The sequence below is a fragment of the Argentina silus genome, assembly GCF_951799395.1.
Source record: "Argentina silus genome assembly, chromosome: 17".
Classification (NCBI taxonomy): Eukaryota; Metazoa; Chordata; class Actinopteri; order Argentiniformes; family Argentinidae; genus Argentina; species Argentina silus.
The window spans coordinates 6,666,485-6,676,661 of record NC_139671.1 but is presented as its reverse complement, the minus strand read 5'-3'; positions in this window follow the sequence as shown (position 1 = coordinate 6,676,661).

The window sequence follows — 10,177 nt, the reverse complement described above, 5'->3', positions numbered from 1 at the left end:
CTGTGTGCATGACCATGTCCATGAATGTGGGCCACTGAGTTCACCCATGTGTGCGTTTTCTGACAGTCCCTGGGGAAGTGCTCCTGTCAGGGGGTCTCCACCGAGCCCTCCCTGGTGCGTCAGAGCAGGGCAATGGCCTCGTCTCCATCGAGGTCCCTACTCCCGGGCCAGGTGGCAGGCCAAGAACCTGTCTTACTGTCAACTCTCTCTCTCACAGAGAGATACATTACACTCTCCCAAACATATCTCACACTATTTCATGCAGTATTTAAGTGTATTCAATTCCTGAATATTTCAGACTGGATGTAACTATAATGATTCAATACTTTAGGTCCCGTAAGGCACTCTACACAGACCTCCCCCCGTTTCTGTACGTTCTTGACGATGGACAGAAAGTGGTGGACCCTACTTCCTGCTGGGCGTGGTGTGGTCCACCACTATGACTGGATGAGAGGTGAGCTGGGGGAGGTCCTCCAGGAGGAGGTCCTCCAGGGGCAGGTCCAACAAAGGCAGGTCCAACAGGGGCAGGTCCTCCAGGAGCAGCTCCAACAGGGGCAGGCCCTCCAGGGGCAGGTCCAACAGGGGCAGGTCCTCCAGGGGTAGGTCCTCCAGGGGCAGGTCCAACAGGGGCAGGCCCTCCGGGGGCGGGGGGTCTCCAGGGAGACCAGGTTGTCTGAAGCCCTGTTCCACCAGGTGCAGGTAAGGCCAGGTGAGCCCATACCTGCCAGCAGCTCAGGCACCACCCACGACAAGTTCTTTGGTCTCACTGTTACCATTATTAAAGGCTTTTGGAAGAGAAATATAGCCCACACATACATAGCCTGGTACACTCAATCTAGTAGTAGTTAGTCCCTAAAGGAGATCTGAGACAGTTCCTTCGATATGAAAGCACTGTCATGTACAGAATAGATTAGTGGCACAGAAAATATATAAGAGAATAAAGAAATCTGATCTGAATAAACATGATGACAACAATGGAAAATGACTGTGTAACGTAGCATGACGGATCGAATGATTATCTTATCTCTCTTATCATCTGGTTATTGTTCTTGAACACCACGACCATGAAACCAGAGCTACAATAGGACATGTGATTACAGTTGCCTGCTCAAATATGGTAGAAACATAACAATGATAAAGTAAGGTCCTCTGTGGCTCAGTGGGTCGAGCACAGCGTTAACAATGCTGGGACCATATATACTAAAAAATGTATGTACTCACTCCAATGTAAGTTGCTTTGGATAAAAGCGTCAGCTAAATGGCATATATATATATATATATATATATATATATATATATATATATATACACGCTATATTATTAGTAAGATCATCATGACCTTACCTGAAAGGATAATAGGATACGATGATTAGGAGAAGAGGACAACTATTTCAACTGCAGTGGTGTTGTTTTTCAGGGCCTTATATCCGTCTCTCAAGAGTGCGTTCTAAAAAGCAGCTGGGTCACGATAACATCTTTTTCGGTTTCACAACTCATCCTCATTCTATAACGTCCACTGTCAAGTCTAAGACCTCATCCAGCAACCGTTACTTAGATCTGTACCAACACTCAATGTCATCCTCTCAGGATGCTTTCACAGTGCCTTCAGGATATTTTCAAATCATTTGTGATATGTTAGTTTTGATGATAGTTGTGCCAGATAAACTGAACATTTGAGTTGGTTGTCTTTACAGCATCAAGACAAATATATCCCGCGTTCTTGTTCTCTTTGTACCTGTCTGTCTGTCTGTCTGTCTGTCTGTCTGTCTGTGCAGTGATTTGACAGTTGAGTGCTGTGAGGGTTGTTATTTTTCACAAATAGGCTGCAGCTCAGAGCTTCTGACAGTGTCTTTCAGAAAGTAATGATTAAAAACATTTCCGAAGCTCAGCAACAACATAAATGGCCACCCACTCTGCCCTCCAGAGTGACAGAGAAGGTCAACAGCATGCGTCAGTGCGTTCAGGAGGGACCGCTTAGTTCGTCACACTTATTTCCATCATATTATGGCGTCATGGTGAGCTGGTATTGGCAAAGTATCCTTGTGCAAGGTCTTGTTCATTAGTGCACAGATGGGAGAAGACATTTTGAAATGCTGAACGTGACTGAAGGTGTGTCGAGCCTGATAGAACAAGAGAACATTTAGCTTCTCTCTGGACTGCAGTTAGAATGTGAAATGTCTGTCACTCATTGTGGTAGAACGTGTGCCTTACTTTACCTTACTTTACCTTACTTTTTTTCTTTGGATTTGAAACGTTATTGGGACACTTACAATTGCGCTCAAAATATTAGCAAGGTTAACAGCGGTTAACATAGCTGAAAAAAATTAGATAATAGTCATACCTCTGTGAAAAGAAATTGACCCAGTAACCATCTCAATGGGATGAGGTTCCAAGTCAGACCCATACCAGTGTGTGTATGAACACGTCTTTTCCACACATTTAGGGGTTTACACATGTCTGGGCATGTGCTTTCACTACATAATACGGGGTTCAGCATTTTCAATATGGGATCCTGGAGAAATGCAATAAATGGAGAATTGCAGCAGCGAGCTGAGCCAGGCAGGCAGGCGTTGTTGGTTTAAATGTGATGATTTGGTACGCATTAGGAGCTTTCTCAGCAGTAGCATGTGTCTGCACTGAGATAGCACAGTGGGACACTGAAGAAGCCGTTCGGCCCACACAAAGAAATCAAATGGATTTAAGGACTCTGTGTGTGTGGGTGTGTGTGTGTGTGTGTGTGTGTGTGTGTGTATGTGTGTGAGGGGGGGGGGGGGGGGGGGAATATGTTTGGAAACTTGCTCTGGGGAAGGATCAAGCTCCCCTCACGTATGAATTTAAATTGGAAGAAGTGATCTTTGTGTCAGGAAGCATTCCATTTGGCTGTTTCGTAGGTCTATCTCTATTTCTCCAGTGGCAGATGTGTTGTAGTCGGTGGCAGCTGCAGAGCGGAGGAACACAGCTTGCTAAATGATTCACGTTACTCCTGGTGCTTCCACTACCCCGTGAGCCTTTCATTGACAATGTTTTCATTTAAAATGTTTTATGTGAAACATCCATGGCACACCAGCCGCCAAGACAGCTCCATTTCGCACCTGACACTGCTTGTTACATCTGTCAACTGATTCCCTCACAGGGCCGTTAAACAAAGATGCCAGTTTTCGACGGGGGCAATGGGATGTAAGATTTGATTTGAATTATATTTCTTCTAGGAAAATATTTAAGCTGTTACCAAATGAATGACTGAATAATTAAATGTACAAATGAGACTGAACCACACCCAGAGTGTGTCATAATGTCATTACCTCAAACAATGACTATCATGGGGCGCTTCGTGGCGTAGCACACTAATGCGCATGCCACATAATCGCAAGGTCCCTGGTTCGCCCTCGACATATCTTGCATGTCATCCCTCCTCTCTCTCTCTCACCCATCCTTCCTGTCAATCTCTACTGTCTCTATCCCAATAAAGCAGAAATGCACTAAAAACATTTTTTTTTTTTTAAAAACGACGACTATCATGCCCTTGTCATCACATCTGATTGGTTACTCTGTTTTATCGTGCCACAAGAGGTTCTGCGTCCTGATTCGTGGGAGCCTGAGGAGGAAGCGGTGGGAGGTGAAAATAGAGGTTGAATTCCATTTCAATTCCATTTCTATGGTTGACGCTCCACTCCTTTCACTGTGACTCCAGCTCTGACCTCCATAACACGACTGACCATCACATCCTAATGAATACAAATGCACTCTTAGAAGTTCAGTCCATTTATACATACTCCAATTCTACTGAGCCCCCCCCCCAACCCCCGCCCCCCCAAAAAAAAACAGGAGCAATGCCGGCCTGGAGCTCCCTGGGCTCCGAGCATGAACGATCCACAAAGCTCTCGCTCTCCCACACAGTCCTCCCACTCTCACAGATTATCACACAGGCAAGAGGACGTTGGATCTGCTCCCCCATTCAATTCAGCTGACAAAGTAAAAGTCTAAGAGGGAGGTGGCGGCGTACACGAGTGGGACCAGACGGAACACAGACTGGACCTGTGGATGGGGTTTAGCCGTGTGTCAACAAGAAGGAGTTGCATTGTGGAGATCCTGAATGCATCTCTATGAACTCACTGTGCTGATTCCACCCTGAAAGAACTCTCTACTGTTGCTGTCTCTTTCATCCTCCCTTAAGTGAGTCACTCCTACCGTCTATTCCAACTTTACAGAGATGCATTAGCTACTACTCTCCCTCTTCTTTCATCCTGCCTCAGCCCTTTTAAGTAATTATCCCCCACTCAGAGGGAGCCAAATGGAGAGAAGATGTAGATACTCTCCTATTTCATCCTCTTCTAACAGGGATTCAAAACACACGACGCAGAAAGCAAATTGGGTTTTTCTTTCCCCACGTTTTTCATACGAAATTGTCCAGAAATGACTCGTAATGACCTTTATGTTCTGATAAGAAGAGTACATGGACACAAAGCACACTCCTCGCTGGCATTGTTGAAAGTGCACTTGAAAGATGAATGAATTATTCAATGTGTGGACATTCTAGAAAATGAATTGAGGTGTAGTCACTAATTGTGGCCTTGTAAGAGTGTGTGTGTGTGTGTGTGTGTGTGTTTGTGAGTGTGTGTATGTGTGTGTATGTGTGTGGTGTGTGTATGTGTGTGTGTGTGTGTGTGTGTGTGTGTGTGTGTGTGTGTGTGTGTGTGTGTGTGTGTGTGTGTGTGTTTGTGAGTGTGTGTATGTGTGTGTATGTGTGTGGTGTGTGTGTGTGTGTGTGTGTGTGTGTGTGTGTGGTGTGTGTGTGTGTGTGTGTGTGTGTGTGTGTGTGTGTGTGTGTGTGTGTGTGTTTGTGAGTGTGTGTATGTGTGTGTATGTGTGTGGTGTGTGTATGTGTGTGTGTGTGTGTGTGTGCGCGTGGGCTCCGGTACCTCACTGGAAAGGTTAAAACATACAGCCTGCAGGCGTGCATACAAAGGTCAACACACTGCTTAGGAATGAGGGATAGTGCTAGAGAGAGAAACTGAGATAGAGAAAAAGAAACGGAGAGAGAGAATGCTGGACATTCTCCTCTCATCTCCTCTTCCCTCCTCTCGTCTCTCATCCCCGGACCAAACGGCCGGCATATTGCCTCCGACACTCCGATAACACACGCTGTGTGAGTGCAGCGTGGGCCCGGGAACATTCATCTTCTCCTGTGCTCCTCCCCCCGCCCCACACACACACACACACACACACACCTCCTACCTCCACCTCTAATTCTTCACTGTAAAACGTCTGACTTTGGCAGAATCATATCAGGAGTGTATCGGAAGGGGAACAGTAAACAAATAATGGTCCCTTTATACCTTTAACAGTCTCCCATGCTTACAAAAGAGAGAAGACAGGAGGCTATAAAAACCTCCTAATAAACAGGAGCGGATGACAGAACAGAATCCAGGGAATAGAAAGCAGCGGAATAGAAAGCAGCGGAATAGAAAGCGGCTATGAAGAAACACCAGTGTCTACGGTGAGTCACAGATGTGCCCTCTAGTGAAGGAACAGCAGAACCACAGGGGGCTGGGGGGGGGGTTGGACAACCTCTACTGGTTGTGTGCACTAGCATATAGGTTACTGAGGGAAAAGGAGTCAGGGACATGGGACCAATAGAGCAGCAGGATATTTGAACATGTCCAAGTGCCTCTGAAACAACCATTGCTCTGTTACAAATGTTTCATAAAGCTTCCTGCTTTGATCAGAGATTAGTTCAATAGGATAAGTCTTAGACAACAACACATTCTAAGCTCCTATGAACTGACATCCTTCACAAACCTATGCTTCAATTCACAAATATCACATAAAACTGTGTTTAATGCCAATATAATAGGTTTATTTTTCAATCAAGTAAAACATTTAAGACGTATTAAAAATCCAAGATTCACAGAAATAAAAAAAATAAAAAAAGGCAGTACACTTATATTGAGGCTATAATAATAATAATGAGTGATATGCACATGAAAAGAAAGTTTATTCAATAAAAGCAATCAGTGCTTGGTTCTCAACAGGCTGACTGCCCATCAGTGAGAACACACCTCCAGCCATGGTGTGGAGAAAAGAGAAAACAAAATCATGAAAAAAAAAAATGAAAAATGAAAAAAAAAATCCAACATGAGAAAGGTGAGGTTAATAATCAATCAAAAGCCATTTGCTTGGAAATACAACAAGGTACCTGTTATTAAAAAATAAAGATTAAAACATGCTTAGTTGGAAATGTAAAATATTCCCTCAGAGGTCCACATTCCAGTATGGTTTTAAGATTTGATTGTGAACAAACATACTGTCAATTAAACATGATAATGATGAGTAAAAATATCATTCATGTTCGCAAAAATACATTGTCTCTACACAAGGAAAAAGCACAGAGAAGCCAACATGGCCATTGAGGTATGTGAACATCAGTCATCTTCAGTAATATCATAATTCGTCCACTAGGGGGCACTCATGTTCACTGTAGTGTTGCCTATTCAGCATCACCACAGGATCAATCATGTTCCTGAGGGCTTTACAGATCTCGACGGCCGAACCTCAAGTCTTTCCTCAATTACTCAATATGTCACATAATGCTCAAAGAGAATTGGAGGAGAGGGTCCGAGGGGAGGAACATTTGAGATTCGGCCTATTCCCGACTATCAGTATTTCTAATACTAGATAACCAGCCTTCCTCTATAGGATCTGAAACCAGTGGATATCTGAAAGCCTTAAACTGTTGAAATACTGCCTTCCCCTTTTCAGTATTTACAGAACAGTGATGAGGAAATAGGGCACTGAAGGAGCCATTTGGGATGAAAACCTTGAGAGACTGAGGCCTGAAACTCAGAACTGAAAGCAGTGGCTTTACTTTGTTCAAATATGGTAGTGATGAGACAGAACAGGTGCATTCAGGATCACAATGTTAAGCTGCGCTCAAAGTGTTTGGTTCAAATAAGATATTGTTGTTGACTTAGGTCTCTAGCATGTCACTGAAATCTCCATGTAGTTGGAAAGCTGCTAATGATACTGGTAGTCAGGTGCAACCTACAGAACAGACAATCTGAAACTCTGTTCAATGATGCCTGAATGCATCCCGGAGTCCCCCAAGAACAGCATTTGAGCACAACCACCTTTAGGGAGCTAGTTTTCTTGTACATTCACTGGTGTTCCCAGTTGAGTCTTCACGAATTTCTACCATACCATCAAATACTGAACAGGATAGAAAAGATAGACAATAATCAATCAGTAGTTACATTGATTTTAAGAACATAATAAAGCTAGTACTGTAGTAATAATAATATCCTTAATCATGGTCATGGTTCATATCCGGTGTAAACAAATGCTAGTCAATCAGGTGCTGCAAAGAGGACTCTCTATCTAAGGTGAGTTTGTATTGTAATACTGCAGCCATCTCCAAAATCAGTCTTTAAATCTCATGAGTTAGTTTCAGTAAAAAATGTGATACCAATATTCATCTTCAAACATATTTGAATGATTTCTACATATGCAATGCAACTATTAGTACAAAATCTACTAATTTCGTGTTAGGTATTAATGCCACTCAAAACTACATTTGTAGTTCACAAAAAGAAGGGATATCGTCTCCAGACAATAGAACTTCCGATTATCTGAGGTTGTCAAAATGGCTGACGCTTAGGAGGTCACTTACTGAGGAAACCGAAGAGAGGAAAAAATATCTATTTGGTAATATGAGGGACTACACAGACAAAATATATAGATAGGCACTCCTTGTGCGTATACGCAGTACAATCCTATTCTTGTCGACCTCATGCCTGTCATACCAAGTGGTTACAAAATAAATGAGATAATGTTCAAACATTGAGAAATACAACAGTCCATTTCTTTTCAAATGAGTTCGGAGAAAATGCGTACAAGACTTGACCAACGACATGTCTTTAGCTAGCCCAATAAACTGAGGTAACCTCACTGGTTGTCATCAGCAGCTGAGTGGTGAATGACACGTGTGTGCATGCAGGCACAAACACACACACACACACACCTGAGCATACACAGACACGCACACACCCACACACTTAGCTGACTGACAGAATTCGCCCTGAATGTGTGGGTTAAAACACTCCCAATTCAAAACCGTAGTAAAGCCTAAAAAAACAAGCTTTGATTGGAGGATAATTTGGAGTCTGCCATTTCAGTGATGTGATTGGTTGAAACTGCATGTGACTCCAACGTGAACAGCGGCATGTAACAAAACTGCATGGAGGAGGTAGGGGGCAGGGGGCTGGGAGGAGCAGAGGAAATGAGGTAGGCTTTTGCTGTAAACAAAAAGTATTGTAGTAAGCAAAACAAAAACAAAAAGAAACTCATAAAATCTGGGAAGTAAGACCAGGGAGTCCGTGGCAACACAAGGGCCCTTCACACACACATAGCCTCAGTACAATACAGTCCTACAGTTAATCATACCAGATCATCAAAAATACAAAACATAAGAAACGCACAACTATGTATAACTCAAGAGGTAGTTACTAATATCAGTACATGAATAGGTTACAGAACACAAGTCCTTAAACCTTTGCTGTTCAGAGTTCATCGAGCAGTCGGTGGATGATTCCCAAAAGAATAAAATACACTTTTTTGGTTAATTCCCTGAGAACAGTTCATCATCCTGAGAGGAATTGTGGGTAAAAAAAAATGTAAAAATACATTGTACAAAAATGTCATTTCCAGACGAGGCCTGGGCTTGAACTGTGCTCGTTATGTGGTTTGGTCATTTTCTCTCTCTGTTATTGTGCATTTTGTTGGATTCGATTTTGATGCACGCACACATTCAAAAAGCTGTACATAAACAACCTCAGTGTTGAACTTTCAGCAATTGTCCCTCTAAATACTGAAGGAGCTGGAACAGCAAGCACAAGTCCTACTTTAATGCCTTCAAATATAAAGCCAAACTCTTTGGTACAGGAATGTATACCAAAAACAGTTGGTTGTCTAATTTTACAGCTTTTATATAAACACAAGCTAGGTTGATATCATTAAAAACAAACGTCATTTGATTTGTCAGCACATTTAAGATACGATTCCAAAGTGACCCACTTGAACTTTTGTGAGGAGCCACTTCAGAGAAGTTCTTTTCACATTCAATATGGTCAGAGAAGAGTCGTCACGTCATTAGTGAGTTGTCACGTCATTAGTGAGCACCACTGAAACCTTGCTGAGGATTCCAGTCATACACGCAGTAGCACTCTTTTCCTCCCTCCCTCTTTCTTTCTTTCTTTCTCTCTCTCTCTCTCTCTCTCTCTCTCTCTCGCTAAGTAAATCTCTGGAGTGTTTGAAACACAAGCAGCGATCAAGCAGTGGTGTCCTCCTACAGAGGACAGTCCCAGTATGATACAGAGGACAGTCCCAGTATGAAACAAAGGACAGTCCCAGTATGTGGTGTGCACAAACCAGGGTGAGGGGATGGGGGGGTGGACAATTATTTGAATATCAATTCACTCAATTCACAAAGTGAATTGAAATTCAATTAATCAATGAATTTAAAAAAGAAACCTAATGGGAAAAAAAAAACAATGGGCGATTTTCGATTCACTTCTTGCATTGAGTGTGTTGAGATTCAAATGGTGCCCAACACTGTCACACACGGATGGTCGGCAGGCACCATGAGGAGGAGAGGTACTGGTGTTGGGTAGAAGGCCACACACACACACACACACACACACACACACACACACACACACACACACACACACACACACACACACACACACACACACACACACACACACACACACACACACACACAGGGCTGGTATTAGAGAGAGATGACATCAGACAGATACAGAGCAGTGTCGTATTCCCGATGTGAAGGGTCTAATATTAGGTTAGGAACAGGGAGAGGGGAGACGAGAGGGTGTTCAGATGGGAATGTGATGGCCAGGAGGTGAACGGGGGGGGGAAAAGGTGTGACATCACGTGTGACATCAGAGAGGACTGAAAATGAGGATTGATGGAATGAAGATGAAAGAGTGAGATGGACTAATGGAGAGAAGGTGTGAGGTAAACGTAGGGAATGACTTGATGCTATAGAGGTGAGGTACTGAACACTTAAATGAGTGACGTCATGCAGGTAAATGGGAGGGCGAGGTGTAGTGGTGCTTCAACAACGCCTGGTTAACTTGATCAAAAATAATCCTACACACAA